The sequence below is a fragment of the Typopeltis vanoorti genome, chromosome 7, assembly GCF_054136105.1.
Source record: "Typopeltis vanoorti isolate ZY-2024b chromosome 7, IOZ_Tvanoo_1.0, whole genome shotgun sequence".
NCBI lineage: Eukaryota > Metazoa > Arthropoda > Arachnida > Uropygi > Thelyphonidae > Typopeltis > Typopeltis vanoorti.
Window position 1 is genome coordinate 144,155,787 of NC_143555.1, and position 16,549 is coordinate 144,172,335.

Genomic DNA, 16,549 nt, shown 5'->3' on the forward strand with positions numbered 1-16,549 from the left:
AACAATAATGCTCTAGGTCCAGATGGAATCACAAAAAAAATAATCAAACTACTCCCCAGAAAAGCCATTCCGCATTTAGTCAATATAATCAATACTATCCTCAGACTCAAGTATTTTCCCTTAACCTGGAAGATTGCAGATATCACGCCAATCAAAAAGATTGGAAAGAACTCTCTGCTCCCCGAAAGCTACAGACCTATTAGTCTTCTGTCCAGCCTTGGAAAGGTTGCGGAAAAAGTCATCCTTACAAGGCTTCAATCAGCAACGGATAAATTGGGTATTATTCCTAATGAGCAATTCGGATTCAGAAAAAAACCATAGCACCGTACAACAGATACACCGACTAGTCGAATTCATCATCAAAAGTTTCAACTGGAACCAGCACACAGCTGCAGTCTTTATAGATGCTGTGAAGGCTTTTGATAAGGTGTGGCATCAGGGTCTTCTCTACAAACTCATCAAATTCAATATACCAGTCAATTTAATAAAAATAATTCACTCATACCTCAGACAGATTCATACAAGTCAAAATAAATGAAATCATGTCAATCAGACGCAAGGTCCTGGCGTGTATGCCGCAGGGATCACTTCTTCCCCCCCCCCTGCTATTTTCTATCTACATAGCTGATATCCCTCAAAACCCAAGCTCAACAATCGCTGCATTATATGCTGATGATACTGCATTATTAGCAAGATCTCTCAGCCCCAAACTAGCAATCAGAAGAATCCAAAACACTATTCATACATTGGAGAAATGGTTGATGGGCTGGAGGATCCAAGCAAACCCACAGAAGAGTTCAGCTATACTGGTCACTAAAATGAACTTTCAGACCAAGGAAGACATACATCTGCTAGGAGTCAAGATTCTATGGCAGAGCGAAGTCAAATATCTCGGCGTGATACTCAACAAAAAACTACAGTTCACCATCATATACCACAGCTCTAACCAATGATCAACAGAAGAAGCAAACTGGATACTCAGAACAAACTACTCATATACAGGATGGTTATAAAGCCAGTCATCACTCACGCATCTCCTGCATGGAACCATACCTCGTGTACAAATATTCAAAAGCTGCAGAGAATACAGAACAAATGCCTGAGAATGATTCTGGATGTCCCATGGTTTATCAGAAAGTCCCAGATTCCGAGAATTCAACATTCCTTACATCGGGTCCCTCCTCCATTAGCTAGCAGAAAAGTTCTTCACCAAGACAAACAATCATCCAAAACCGCTGATCAAGCAAGCTTCAGACAACAATGAAGCAGAATTCTACAAATGCAAAAGACTCAAGTCAATTTGATGTTCAGCTGACCACAGATAATCTCACTGCTCTTCCTGGGCGAGCTTAAAGCTCAATAATTCTCCATTCAAAGAACTTCCCTCTCAGACAACGGGGAATATGAAATTTATGCATTTATGCTTCACCCATCAAATCAGTATCGTTCTGCGTTCTGCATGCAGGTGTCAGTCTCATGGAACGACAAAATAGATATTAAATAATAAACACATCGCTTGAAAGGTTAGAAATTTTAATTTTTGTTTTACCCGAATTATTTTGATATCAGCCTATTTCTTGTTCCACGTTTTATAGATGATGTCAATTCATAAATGACTACAGTATTTAGTACTTATAGAAAATTTCGTATGATTACTAGGGATGATATCGTGGATTACATTTCATTTATTAACCAGTGTCTCCTCTGATATTGATGTATCTGCTCAAGTACAACACATAATTGACGAATTTGGCAGTGAACTCCACATGATGTCATCGAAAAATATCGTTAACTAATTCAGTCGAATGAGGTGTATGTGAATTCTGTACCTGAGACATTCGTGGAAACAGCAATAATACAGGTAACGTACCAGACCATCCTGTGAACGAAATCCCCACAACCTGCCGAACAAAAAAAAAAAAAAAAAAAAAAAGAAGAAAAAAAAAGAAAAACTCTATACAGTAAATTACATCTACGTTGTTAACTAATCTTTTTTCTTAGTGATTAAAAAAAAAATTACCGATAAAAACTACAATAAACTCTGCTAAAGTCCTCTCGTATCAGGATTCTTCTGGAATTATACAGTTCATATTGTTATATTATGATTATGTTCTGGATTTGTACAGTACAGGTTGCTATTGAATGTTCAGGGGGGGGGGGGGAAACACTTCACTAAGTCTTCTTGTATTGAGATTTTTCTTTGTGGTTGCTATGAAGGTTGCAGATGGGTCCTCCACATTCTTGGAATGGTTAGACCATCATTTTTATTCAGATTCGGATCATGTTGGAGCATTTCACATGCTTCCTTGAATTTCCGCTCGAACCAGGTTTTGGTGCGGTGTAGGGACTTGGTACCTTTGTAGATGTAATTTACCTGTATAGATTGCAACCGCATGTAGCTTGGTTCTTATACACATGTATCCTTCTGATGATGATGACCTCATTACAGGGGTCGAAACGTAAAGTTTTTATTTCATTATTAATCAGTAAAATAATCTTTTCAACACGTGTGTTTTGTGTCCCTAAATTCACAAATATGAATTATATCACTAATGATTAATGTGATAAAGCGCATGTTCGGTCTGTCATGGATTTCACAGCTCCATATTTGGAGAGGAATTTATTTTATCAGTGGATTTCAATCCGGGCTTTGTGGTGGAAGATGGCAGGGATCGCTGTCATGTGCGCCGAACAATTCTTGCGTGATGGACAGTAGCATTGTCAACCATGAAACAACCATTTGATGACAGATATATTTCCATCATCATGCATATTAAGGATTTCGGCCTAGCGTGGCTGGTTCCGGCCTTAGAAGTCATCGTTAAAGCGGACGTCCTGGTTTTCTTTTTCCTAATGGCTTGTACTTTAAGGCTTGTTTTGGTAATCTTTCTGTTTTCATTCTTTGACGTGTTCCATCCATTTATGTTTATATTTTTTAATTTTTTCTATTAGCGATTCTTGGTATAATTCTTTCATAATTTCTTCGTTTCTTTTGTGATCAAATAGAGTATACTTTGCAGTTTTTCTCATAAATTTCATTTCTGCTGTTGTTAATATTTGTTTGTCTTTTTGTTTTATTGTCCAGATTTCGCTTCAATACATTAAGACTGGTAGGGCTAATGTATTGTATACTTTTAGCCTGGTTTGTTTTTGAACTAGGTTTGGTTTAAATATACAGTTAATTACACCTGTTATTTTTAAATATTTTGCCATTTTTACGTTGATATCTTTTTTATTTTCATATGTGATCATACATCCTAGGTAGTTAAATGACTTCACCTGTTCGAAGATCTTGTTATCTATTACTATCTTAGCTCTTGCTGGATCTTGTTCTAGGCCATAGTTTTTGATTTTTCTGATGACATTATCATACCATAACTTTTGGCTCTCTCATTTAGATCTAGTTTTATGTTTTCTTTGGTATCTGCATTTAAGCGTTTCAAAATCTTATATGCATTGTATCTTATTTTATGTAAATCATGTTCTAAATTAGAAACGAATTTGTTCCATGATTCTCTATGTCTATTTCTGACTTCTCTTTTAGCTTTGGCTCTTATTCTTTTATTTTCTATTTCATCTTCTAATCTTTTACTGCTTAACCGTTTGTGATAGGCTTCTTTTTTCATTTTGATTATTTCTTTGATTGTATCATCCTAGTTCTTCAGTTTTTTCCTTTTATTGAATTTTTTGGTCTTTCCTAAGCTTTCATTTGCTGCTGCATTTAGTATCGTTTTTATATTAAGCCATTCTATTTCTATTTCTTCATTTTGTTTTGTTTTATCTAGATATTGGTTAATTCTTCTCTATACGAACAAAGAATTAACCAATATCTAGATATTGGTTAATTCTTTGTTCATATAGCCATTATACATTTGTGTCATTCAATAGTCTAGTTTTATAAACAAACGTTTTAAATTTTTTTTCTGTTCTTGTTACTTGTAGCCATTTAGGTGGTAATCTTAATTTTATTTTAACAAGGAAGTGGTCATTGCTTATCTCATATCCTCTGTGAACTCTAACATCTAACGAAAACTTTAATGTCTTTTCATTTAAGATAAAATAATCTAATATTGATTTCCATCCTCTTGCTTCCCAAGTATATTTATGTATGTCTTTATGTTTATAGAAAGAATTCATTATTTTTAGGTTATTATAAACAACAAAGTCAATCAATTTTTTACCATTCCTGTTTAGAGTATGCTCTCCATGTATTCCTATATTATTATTAATATAGGAAGAGGAGACATAAATTCTTGCATTTAAGTCTCCTGCTAAAATTACATAATCATTTTTATTTATATTATTATATATATTTTGTAGCTGATTATAAAATTCAATATTATCCTGTTCTCTTCCTTCTTCTGGGGCATATAAACCAATTATTGTTTAATAACCTCTATCTATTTTTATTTTAGCTTTTATTATTCTTTTATTCCATAATTTATAATTGTTTTGAAAGGGAGTTATGAATCGAAATCATGACTCCTGCCTGTGCTCTTTGGTCTCTGTGAAATCCACTGTAAATCACATTAAAATTTTCGGTTCTCATGGGTCCTTTTAATTTCATTTTTGTTTCAGTGATTACTGCTATTTTAAAATTTCTTTCATTTAATTACCTTGTTGGACCTGTGTTTCACTTAGGATTTCTCCATGAGTGCAGTTTACAAAGATGCCTCCAACGATCTCGAACTTGAGCCTCTCTTCCATGTTATCCCCATAGATTTCACTAGTGGATCTTCCCATCTTGTAGGTGATCTTCCTGCTTTTCTCTTTATTCTTGGTTACCAGTTGAGTATTCTATATGTCCATCTGTTATCCCTGAGTCTGGCTATGTGACATGCCCATCTCATCTTGCTTTCGTATACTGCAGTTACCACCTATTTTATGCCTGATCTCTTTCTTAGTTCCGTGTTCCTAACATGTTCCATTTTGCTGATGTTACAAATCCTGCGTTCTATTGCACGCCGCTGAGTTATTCTGAGAGTTTCTTCTTTTCTTGTCGTGTTCCATGTTTCTGATCCATATGTGAGTGATGGAAGAATGTCACTATTAAATAGTTTTGCCTTCGCATAGATGTCAAGATTTGGATCAGTAAGTGTTCCTTTTAGTCTGTTGAATGACAGCCATGCAGCTTTCTTTCTTTTTGCTAGTTCTTCAGATAAACAATTATTTATTTTTATTGTTTGTCCTAAGTAATTGTAGGAGTCAACTTGTTCTATCGGGATGTTATCAATACATAGGTGACTGTCACTTGTGTAAATGTTTTTGATCCATTTTGTTTTATCTAGATTCATTTCTAAGCCTATCTTACTGCTGTTTGTGTATATTTTTTCATCCATTTCTTCTAGGTCTTTTGGGTTGTGGGATATCAGTAGCAGATCATCGGCAAACATAAGGATTTGTAGTTTTTCACCATCTATGCTTATTCCTCCGCTTAGGTCTATTTAATTCAGAATATATTCTAAAGAGGTAAATAGATTTGGGGAGATCACATCGCCTTGACGGACCCCCTCTCTTTATATCTATATTTATAGGTTGATCAAATATTGTTATTTGTGCAGTCTGATTTTTGTTAATTTCTTTTATCATGTGGATGTAAGTAGGATCCACATTTATTTCCAGTAAGGCACTGTGTTCTATGGTATCAAATGCTTTTTTAAAATCAATAAATAGGAAACATAGATGGATTCGGTATTCTCTGCATTTTTCTGTTAGTTGTGAAATGATCTGGATATGATCTATTGTGGAGAAGCCTCTTCTGAATCCTGCCTGCTCTCTACTGGAGTTGTCTTCGAGAGTGTTTTGGATTCTGTACAGTATTACTCTGTTCATGATTTTATATATGTGAGAGAGTAGACAGATTAGACGATAGTTTTTTTATGTCTTCTATGTTCCCTTTTTTGAATAGAAGTATGGTTTTTGAGGTTTGCATTCCTCTGGAATCTTTCTTTCTTTGAAGTACCACGTGAATCTGGCAGCCAACGCTTTGAATATAATTGGTCTACCTTGTTGGATTTCTTCAGCCTTAACATGATCAAGTCCTGTGGCTTTACCTTTACTCATTTTCTTAAGGGCATGTTCTATTTCTTCTGGAAGTACATCTGGCATATTGCTTGGTTTTGGAATGATAGGTTCTGAAACTTGGCATTTAGTTGCATAGAGATCGTTATAAAAATTCTGTACAATTTCTTCTATCCTTTTTCTATTAGTATGTTTTACTTCATTTTGATCCTGTAAAATTTAAGTCTTTCTCTATTTTTTTCAGGCTGTTATTGCTTGCACTGCTTCTCTTAGTTTTTGCATCCTGAAAGCTTTGTAATCTTCTGGAATACTTTTCCTTAGTAACTAACAGATAATTTTGTATTCTAGAAAATTTTCTTCAAATTTCTTCAGTTATTTTCTCTTTTTCTATAGTTTGAGGTGAGAGTCGTTCTCTTTTCTTTTGTTTCACAGGAATTTCTGATTTTTTCTTGCACTCGTTAAATTTATTTATAAAGTCAATATAGTCATCATTTATGTAACAGTCTTTTACAGTCTGTTAAAATGTAGTCAATTTCATTTTTTGTGTCTCCATTCGGTGATTGCCAAGTCCATCTTCTTCCTAGGCGTTTGTTGATAAAAAGTGTTCTGATAAAGAGTTATTCAGCTGCAGCAAATTCAGCTAATCTCTCACCTCTTCTGTTTCTTTCTCCCAGTCCATGTGGTCCTATAAACTTTTCGTTTTCTTTTCCACATCCTATTTTAGCATTAAAGTCACCACCAATGAATGTGTATGTTGACTTGTAATTTAATGCCTGTTCAAGAAGATTCACGTAAAAATTTTTTATTTCTTGATTATCAGCTACAGATGTTGCAGCATGGCAAGTTATTAATCCTTTCATTTAATATTTGGTCTAATTCTATTTCTTTATATGCTATTCTTGTTACATTCCAGTTTGCTATATGTATTATATAAAATTATAACACTTACAGATAAACTGACCATAGATTTTTAATTCGTACTTATGTTCGTACAATATTGCCTATCGCTAGGAACTGACCAGCTTTTTCAAGGCTTGCACAGTACAAAAAATTGATAAATGCAAAAAATGTTAAAGAATACAAAAAACGTTAGTACCTGTTAGGTAGCTGAGGTAACACGTTCGCTTGACATGCCTGTATGAATCGTGACGTTCTGCTAAGTATCATGAACACGCGTAATATGATTATTCGCGTACTGTAGTTCTGTTCAACTGAGGGAATTAATTAGATTTTTCCAAGTATCGTTCAGTATGGCCCCTTGATTTCTGTTTAGGTTGCTGCCTGTACGTAGCACTACTGCTGCTTCTTTAAATAATCGATGTCTGTAATCGTCAACTACGTAGGGCATGGAGCTGTTCTCCCAGTCTATAGTGTGGTTCGAAGTGATGTGCTAAACCGGAGGGGATCGTTCTGTTGTGGTTTACATTGCCAACATGTTCTTTCTGTCTTATTTCCAGGCTTGTCGAAGTTTGTCCAATGTAGAAAAGACCGCACGTGCATGGAATATTATACACACCTGGATAATTGTAAAATGGAACACTGTATGTGTTACATGCACGTGCGGTCTTTTCTACATTGGACAAACTTCGAGTAGCCTGGAAATAAGACAGAAAGAACATGTTGGCGATGTAAACCACAACAGAACGATCACCTCCGGTTTAGCACATCACTTTTCAACTTCGAATCACACTATAGACTGGGAGAGCAGCTCTATGCCCTACGTAGTTGATGATTACAGACATCGATTATTTAAAGAAGCAGCAGTAGTGCTACGTACGGGCAACAACCTAAACAGAAATCAAGGGGCCATACTGAACGATACTTGGAAAAATCTAATTAATTCCCTCAGTTGAACAGAACTACAGTACGCGAATAATCATATTACGCGTGTTCATGATATTTAGCAGAACGGACCGATTCATACAGGCATGTCAAGCGAACGTGTTATCTTAGCTACTTAACAGGTACTAACGTTTTTTGTATTCTTTAACATTTTTTGCATTTATCAATTTTTTGTACTGTGCAAGCCTTGAAAAAGCTAGTCAGTTACTATCAAAACCGGTAGGCAATATTGTACGAACATACGTACAAATTAAAAATCTATGGTCAGTTTATCTATAAGTCTTATTATTTTTTAACATTTTACGACCAAAAATATGTATTATATTTTGTCGTTTCCATTTTCGTTTTACCTTTTTCATTCCAGGATCGTTTTCCATAGATTCAATCCGATTACCTTTATCTCTCAGCTTAAAAGTAGAATTATGTTTTCCATGTCAGGTGATTAGCCTGACGATGGAATAGTTTAGTGGTAGGGCTGCTACCTTAAGGCTTCTGAACTATCCTTCTTCCAAATTTAAACCCATAGGAGGAATAAGGTATATTGATGGGGAAAGAGTAGATTATAGGAGAATAGAGTAGAATTCTAGTAAAGGTTTATAGAGGGAACATAGTTGTAAAGCCAGAAATGGAAAGACCCCATGGCCCTCGAGTACTCTAATAGCATAAGGGTCATAAAATAAGAAGAGTTGGCTGATAAGGCCTTATAGGAAAGATTAAAGTGAGTGGCTCTTCCTCAAAGTAGAAGAAGAAGAGGGTAGATCCAGCTAGGAGTCCGTGGGAGTGCCACTTCCCTTACAATCAAGATGATTGCCCCTTTGGCCCTGATGGTCCACGAGTCCTTATTCAGTATATTCGGACCACCCCACCATATATACATATACACTCACACATACATGGTGGGCTCCCCTATCCCCCACCAAAACTTTTTTTTTCCGAAAAAAAAAAGTTTTGGTAAAGAATTTGCGAGCAGTGGAGCATCGGTTCTTGTGAGGTTATTTAATATCTAAATATTGATGTTTTATGTTGCTTGTGTAAACTGTCATTTTTAATCACAATAATATTCATAATCTTGAAAAATTTAGAAAAAAACATGTTTTTTAAAAAATAATTATCACTCAAATACACCCTCCTCATTTTAGGAACAAAAAACTTAAAAATTTATAAAAAAATGATTTAATTTAATTTTTTTTATTTAAAAAGAATTTTTTCTTTATTATTATTACAAATTTGCATACTTTGTGTCTTGCTCCCATATCAACACAGAGCATAGCACTTAGTATCAATAACTAGCTAATTTAATCATTTATTATGCAACCAACTGTTGGTCTTCCAAAGTTCAACCCCGCTTCCACGTCGAGGATGGTGGAACCAGCCTAAATAGAGCAGGGCTGTCCAGCCTTAAGTAATTCGAGGTCCGCATTAAAATAAAAAAAAAAAGATTTATCCGAGAGCCGCATCCAGAATAATAAATACAGTACATATATTAAATTACTTGGAGAGTCCTACTCTTAGTTACATTTAGCAAGCACTTCGAAAATTTCATAGAAAGAAAAGTCATGGTGCTTATAAAAGTTTTTATTGAAACGGAAGACAACAAAAAACAATAATTGTTTATTTCATTTTAGCGAGTGCTCTGCGGTAGTTCGGCTTCGTTTATCAAAGTACGCAAATCAATTTCGATGCTTGTAGTTACCAATCGCAGTAAATTTGCAAGAGAATTATCTGTCAATGAACATCTGCACTTTGATTCAATGAATTTCATAGTTGAAAAAGTGCTTTCGCCAAGATATGTGCTCCCGAGCATTGAGTCCAAAGTTCCTCAATTTTGGGTACTTCTCTATTGGTAGTAATTTTTTAAAAAATCTTCTCCTTTTTCACTTCTGTTAGTTTATACTATCTAATACTAATGGATCTGATTGCAACTCGCACAATTCCAGCTGAAGATCAGATCTTACATAGTCAAGGGTTGAGTAAAAATTTAAAATATCTTCTTTAATTTTCTTAAAATCACCAAATCGATTCTCAATAATCCTTAATGATCATTTCAATATATACTTTACACGAGCTGAAAATAATATTCCTCAAAATTCTTCATTTCTTCAAAATGTTCTTTGCAATTCGGAAAAAAAAATTAAAAATATTATTAACCAATGTTGATTTAAAGACGTTCAATTTACTTTTAAATTGAACCATTCAAATGACCATATAAGTTGGCAATATTCTGTTGTTTTCCCTGCAGTGTTAAGTTCAACTCATTCAAATGGTTGGCCATATCTGTTATAAATGCAAGATATGTTTAAAATATGGGATCTTGCATTTGATTTTCAGGTTCTGTTGCGTCAGACTTCACATCATTTTTAAGAAATATGGGTATTTCTTAAAAATAAAAAAACCAAATAAAATTACTAAAGGGGGTTCCGGCGAAGATGTTAGGACTGCAATGACATCTTTTTCATCATTGGCGGAAGAATTCATATATCAACGGCAATGTGAAGCAATTGGCAGCGGAATCTGAATACAGATCAACGGCTGGCAAATTGAGCTAGCTATTACAGACGTGGAGGAGATCGGGACCTCACCACGTTACTGTCCTCTAGTGGACCATGGGCAAACGGAAATATCTTACAAGCTATGCTTTGAAAGTTGGAACCCCTGCAACGTCCCAAGCTGTAAATAGTTACAGGGAAGAAGACAATGAATCTATGAGTAAAACTCAAATGCACTCCATGATGATGTCAACTTAAATCCGAAAGGATTTAAGTTGACATCTGATATTCATCGTTTGAAAACAAGAAACAGAGTCTTGAAAATTGGAACTTTGAATGTAAGAACATTATATAAATTAGGGAATTTTGACAACCTTATACAGGAAATGAAAAGACTTAAAGTCGATGTGATGTGAATTAGTGAAACAAGATGACCTAACACGGGAAAAGGAAAAAGATGGCTTTATATTTGTATTTCTAGTGAAGAGAAGAATGAATATGGAGTGGGTTTCATGATTAAGAAAGGCATCTTTAAATCAGTAATGGGGATGTGGCCCATAAATGAAAGAATGATACATTGAATTAGCCTCAAAGCCTTTTCAACATCATAATTATCCAGGTTTACGTTTACATTTACATTTACACAATGATGAAGAAATAGAAGACTTTTATAACAACTTACAACAATTTATAAAATATCTTAAATCAAATAGTGATGGGTGACTTGAATGCAAAGATTGGTGAAGGGGAAGAAAATCAGGTTGTTAGAAAATTTGGATTGGGTGAAAGAAATGAAAGAGACGAGAGATTGATGCAGTTCTGCATTCAAAATAACCTACGCATAATGAATACTTTCTTTCAACATCCAAAGCGCAGACTATATACTTGGACAAGCCCGGATAACTCTATAAGAAATCAAATAGATTTCATAATGATAAATAATACATGCAAAAATAATATAATTAACATTAAAATATACCCAGGTGCTGATATAGGTTCAGACCATAACTCTGTTGTGTCTACTTTAAAGATTAAACTAAAAAACATTTTTAAAAACAATCATACTGAAAGGCTTGACAGCTCTGAATATACCTGACACTTTAATGGTGTTTAACTTAGAAATTAGAAAAAAATTAGGTCATGTAGGATATAAAACAGAATACTTAGCAACACAGGGGAAATTGAAAACAAATCTTAGAAGTGCAATATATGAGATAGTTAACGAGATTATTCCAAAAATTAAGTACAACATGAATAAACGCTGGACGACAGAATCAATACTAGAACTTATGAATGAAAGACGAAAAAAGAAAAATGCGCAGCAGTATAAAATGCTCAGCAAAAATTATAAAAAATTAATGCAGGAAGGCTAAAGACAGGTGGCTAAATGATGAAAAATGTAAAGAAATTGGACAACAGACACAATAGGAAAGAAATGCATAAGTCAATCCAAGCTCTGACAAATAAAAAGAATTTCAACCATAATCTTTGTTGTATAAAGATCAAAATGGAAAAATACTATAAGAAACATATAAAAAGATCGAAAGAATATGGAAAACAACTGTTTGACTCTGATTGTACCGAATATACAAAACATGGACGGTGAACCAATTACGCATGAATAAATAGAATACGCTCAAGTCAAATAAAAACATACAACACCAGGCCCTGATCATATCGCTATCAAATTGTTAAAGAAACGTTCATTTACAGTGGTGTTGTAAGCATCGTGACTGGACACCGGAAAAGTCATGTGGTTCGACCAGTCACGGTGCACCTTGTTTTGAACGGACGGAAGGCAGAGAGCTTGGCGGGAGTCCCATGAAGCAATGAAAACCCAGCTTGTCCTCAAGGTTCTGGATGTGATGTCAAGGCGTAGGGCATGTTCAGTTGGAATGGAAATGATGACCTGATATTGCTGGATGGTCGAGTATCCTCCAAGAAATAAATGAACATTGTTGCTGATCAAGTCCATTCTCTAATGTTGACTTTATATCCAGCAGATGACGGATGTTTCATGGATGACAATTCTACTGTCCAATGGGAAAGAATTGTTCAGCAAACATGACAGAAGTTCACCACCTTCCCTGGTCACCAGAAAGCCCAGATGTGAACTCCATTGAGAAAGTATTGGACATGTTAGAGAAACGGACATGGGAACAAAGTCTTCTTCCATCAAATATGGAGTTAAAAGACTGTCTGGAGATGAAGCTTATTATATTGTAGAATAAAGCCTTGTGGAATCTATATGATGTTTCAGGTCCCAGTACTCGTATATAACACTGGTAATTAATACGAGAAAAATAATCGCAACACGTATGCTGTGTGGCATAGATTCCACAAGGTCTCTACCTCATACTTGGCTTCACCGCTAGTCTTTTAACTATATATATATATATACACAGTAGTATCTCGCTAATAAGAACTAATAAAAACCTTGCCCGTTCGGACTTCGGATTGGCGAATTTTCTTCCAAGAGACAACAATCACTAGCATTTAAGACAAAACTAATCAAATTCTAATGGAACATCAATTTAATTCTGTAAATAAATGAAGTAACTGATAGAAAAATGCTACTGTACTCGAATGAAAAACTTTTTTCGAATGCTTCTTCTGGGAGCTGCATTAGCAATAAAATTTTGTGAAATGGCGTATTATTCTGCTTACCACATTCTATACATATTTATATATATTTTGTGAGTTCAACAAACTTCATTATTGGCCTGTAGAGTAAGATAGGCTGAGAGTCAGCAGATAGTAGGAGAGGAAATAAAGATAGAGTGCATAGTGGTAGGGTAGGTTAAAGAGGCCTCAGTTGACCTGTTTTAGCTGTTTGCCCCCCCCAGGGGCGCTTCTTAAACGGTCGTTGATTTTTCACTTTAAAAAAAAAAGGAAAAATCGTAAAAAGGAAACATGTAACAAAACAAAGAGAGAATAAATCTGGAGAAAGAATGGAAAGGTAAACTTAGAGGTGGAGGAAGGATCTGGCCCGAGTGATGCAGCTCACAAGAAACTGCACCGCCTCGCTGTAAGCCTTCGCTGCTCGGGTTCTCAGGTCCTCCTCCCCCACCTGTGGGAGCTAAAAACCAGTGAAGCTGAGTACAGAAATCCACAAGGTGGTTACTGTTCCTTTCTTTTGTTGTGGGCTGTTATGATTCTTTTGGCCACCTCACTTCCCTTGGCCATGTCTAGTTTGCAGAGAGCAATGTAGAACGCCGAAGCTGCCTCCTCGTCTATATCCAGGGCTACCTCTACTTGCTCAGGGGTGATTTTGCTGATGTCATCAACGAAGAGGTCACCCCATTTTGCACTGACGATGTCGGGTCCATATTTCCCTGTGAGGAGGAGTTCAGGTTCTCCTACTTTATCTATTGCCTCTTTAAACTTTTCTGCCATCCTGGGCATACCTCTAAGGAGATGTTTTAGAGTCTCCCCTGCTTTTGCATGAGGGACTTCTGGGTGTTCGGTTTCAGATACTTTTGCTGTTTTGAGATTTGTCAGCTCTTCTTCCTGCGGACTTAATGGCCGTTTGAAAGTTTTGGTGTTCGTCTCCATCTCTACTTCAGCTTCTTCTACTGTATCTGAATTGGCGATGTCTATATTGGCAGTGGTAGCTCCGCTTTCGTCCGTGGGAGTTACCATGATGGTTTCTGCATTGTCAGTCTCTTCTGTTGGGATCGTATTGCTGGTCTCTGCAATTCTGGTAGGTTTCCCTCCCTTACGGTACCTTTTCGTTGTCTTAGACATGGCGGCATGATCAGGAGTGGCCTCAAGAGGCGGAAACTCTTCCTGTGTTGTGACCTTTTCATTACTTGGTTTTGTTGCTGATGTGATTGCACCACCCATCCTCTCTGCGAGGGTTCTGAATGGGCAGGTGTCGACTCTGTGGTCAGTGACCCCACATTTCAAAGAAGCTGCTTCACCTTTTTCTTGGTTGTGGCCAATTTTTAGACAGTTCTTGCATTTTATGCGACGGCAGTCTGCCCCGAGATGATTGAAGGCACTACATCTAAAGCACTGCTTTTTGACGCCTGGGTAATTTACCATTACCCGGGCAGATCCCATGAGGACAAAGTTAGGAACTTCGGTCCTCATTTCAAGAGAGATAGTTACCTCCCCTGACTTCCACTCAGGATTGTCTGCGTCATTGTGAACCTGGATTTCCCGTACAACTCCCCACTTAGAGAAGACGCTGTGAATTATATCGTTGTTCTCTGCGTATTCTATGGGAAATCGTGGTATCTTAAGGGTTCTCAGGATGCTCCCAACCATGAAGGGAGATACTTTTACTTTGCCACAGTCAAACCCTTTGAGAAGCTTTTCTCTGGTCTCCATATTTTTGGTCACTACCTGGTATCTTCCTCCCCCATAAGGGGTAAATCCAAAATCCAAAAATGTTCTCTGCGCCGACGCAGTCTATGATAGCTTTCGCCATCGCCCTTGCCGGTATTGTGGCGTCAACCTCAATTCCGAGGGTACTCACACGCGGCAGAATGGAGGTCATGATCAGATGGGGGAACCTAACTATTCCCACCACGAAGTGTTTGATATTTCTCCAGTCCGGGGTTTACGAAGTTCTGTAAATTTCCGGTTAAATATTGTTAAAACCGATGGGACTCGTACCGATATTAACGGTTAAGAACAGAGACTATACACTTTATCTAAGCCAAACGGCCGAGAAGCGATCACAGTGGATAGTATACGATATTAATCACATACCTACATCGTCTACGGTGGAGTTCTCCTACATATTTTAAAACTGTCAACTGCATCTCCATGTTTTACTTTTATTTTTCGAGTTCGTTATCGTCATCATCGTCTTTTAATTCATTCTGTTTCATCGCGTTTACAATTTCAGCATCTGATTTGATTTCGAATTCACTTTCGGTTCTACCTGTAATCCATTCCTTAACATCTGTTTTTGAAATATCAACATCTGGATTTATATTTTTAACCAAATTATGCATGTTTTGGATTTCCACTTTTTATATATCACCGTTGTTATCTTTGTAAATTCTAGAAGACCACAGTTTTTTTTCCATGACGATCGAATTGCTTCGGGTTCGAGGCTTCCCAAGCAGCAGCAGCAACTGAGAATGCTACAACCTTCAAATTTATATTTTTTATTGATGTGGTAAGGTTTTGGGAAATTAGATTTGAACGCAGGTGTTTCTGTTCTTTTAATTTAATGGATTGTATTATGTTCTGATCCATTGGTTGCAACAATGGAGTACAGTTTGGAGGCAAAATAATTGTACACAAAATAATAATACGTAATAAATAAATCTTTCTTTTCTTTCCGACCGCAGTTCGGATTACTGGAGGGTTTGGACAAAATAGATTCGAATAGAGAGATACCACTGTATATATATATTTGATGGAAGAAGACTTTTTCCCGGATCCGTTTTTTTAACATGTCCCATATTATTCTCAATTGAGTTCAGATCCAGGTTTTGTTGTGGCCGGAGAGGATAGTGGAAGTTCACTCATGTTCGCTATGCTTGTGCAGTAGCAATATCTATGAAATGTCTAACTATCATCTGCTTATGAAGCCTCTGGATATATGCTGTGATTATTTTTCTCGTATTATTATCATTTATTATTTTAATATTATCTTTTTATATTATTTTTAGTAATACATCAAAATTTAATTTATTTTTAGTAGTGAATCATTAAAGTATTATTTTAATATTATCTTTTTATATATTATCTTATCTTTTTATATTATTTTAGTAGTGATACATTAAAATATTATTTTAATATTATCTTTTTATATATTATTTTTAGTAGTGATACATTAAAATAGTAATGATACATTAAAATATTATCTTTTTTCTTTTTATATTATATCTATCATCTCTATCATCTGTTTATATATTATATCTATCATCTTTTTATATATTCTATCTATCATATTATTTTTAGTAGTGATACATCAAAATAGTAATCATACATTAAAATATTATCTTTTTTCTTTTTATATTATATCTATCATCTCTATGATCTGTTTATATTATATCTATCATCTCTATATATATTATATTATATCATCTGTTTATATATTATATTATATCTATCATCTCCATATATATTACATTATATCATCTGTTTATATATATATATATATATTATATTATATCACCTGTTTATATATATTATATCATCTGTTTATATATTATATTATATTATATCTATCTCAT

General features: G+C 35.3%; 1 pseudogene; it reads right to left on the reverse strand.

Annotated features, from left to right (window-relative positions):
- Positions 1 to 14,918: 14,918 nt before the first annotated feature.
- Positions 14,919 to 15,035, reverse strand: LOC150105152 (U2 spliceosomal RNA; annotated as a pseudogene).
- Between the last annotated feature and the right edge of the window lie 1,514 nt (positions 15,036 to 16,549).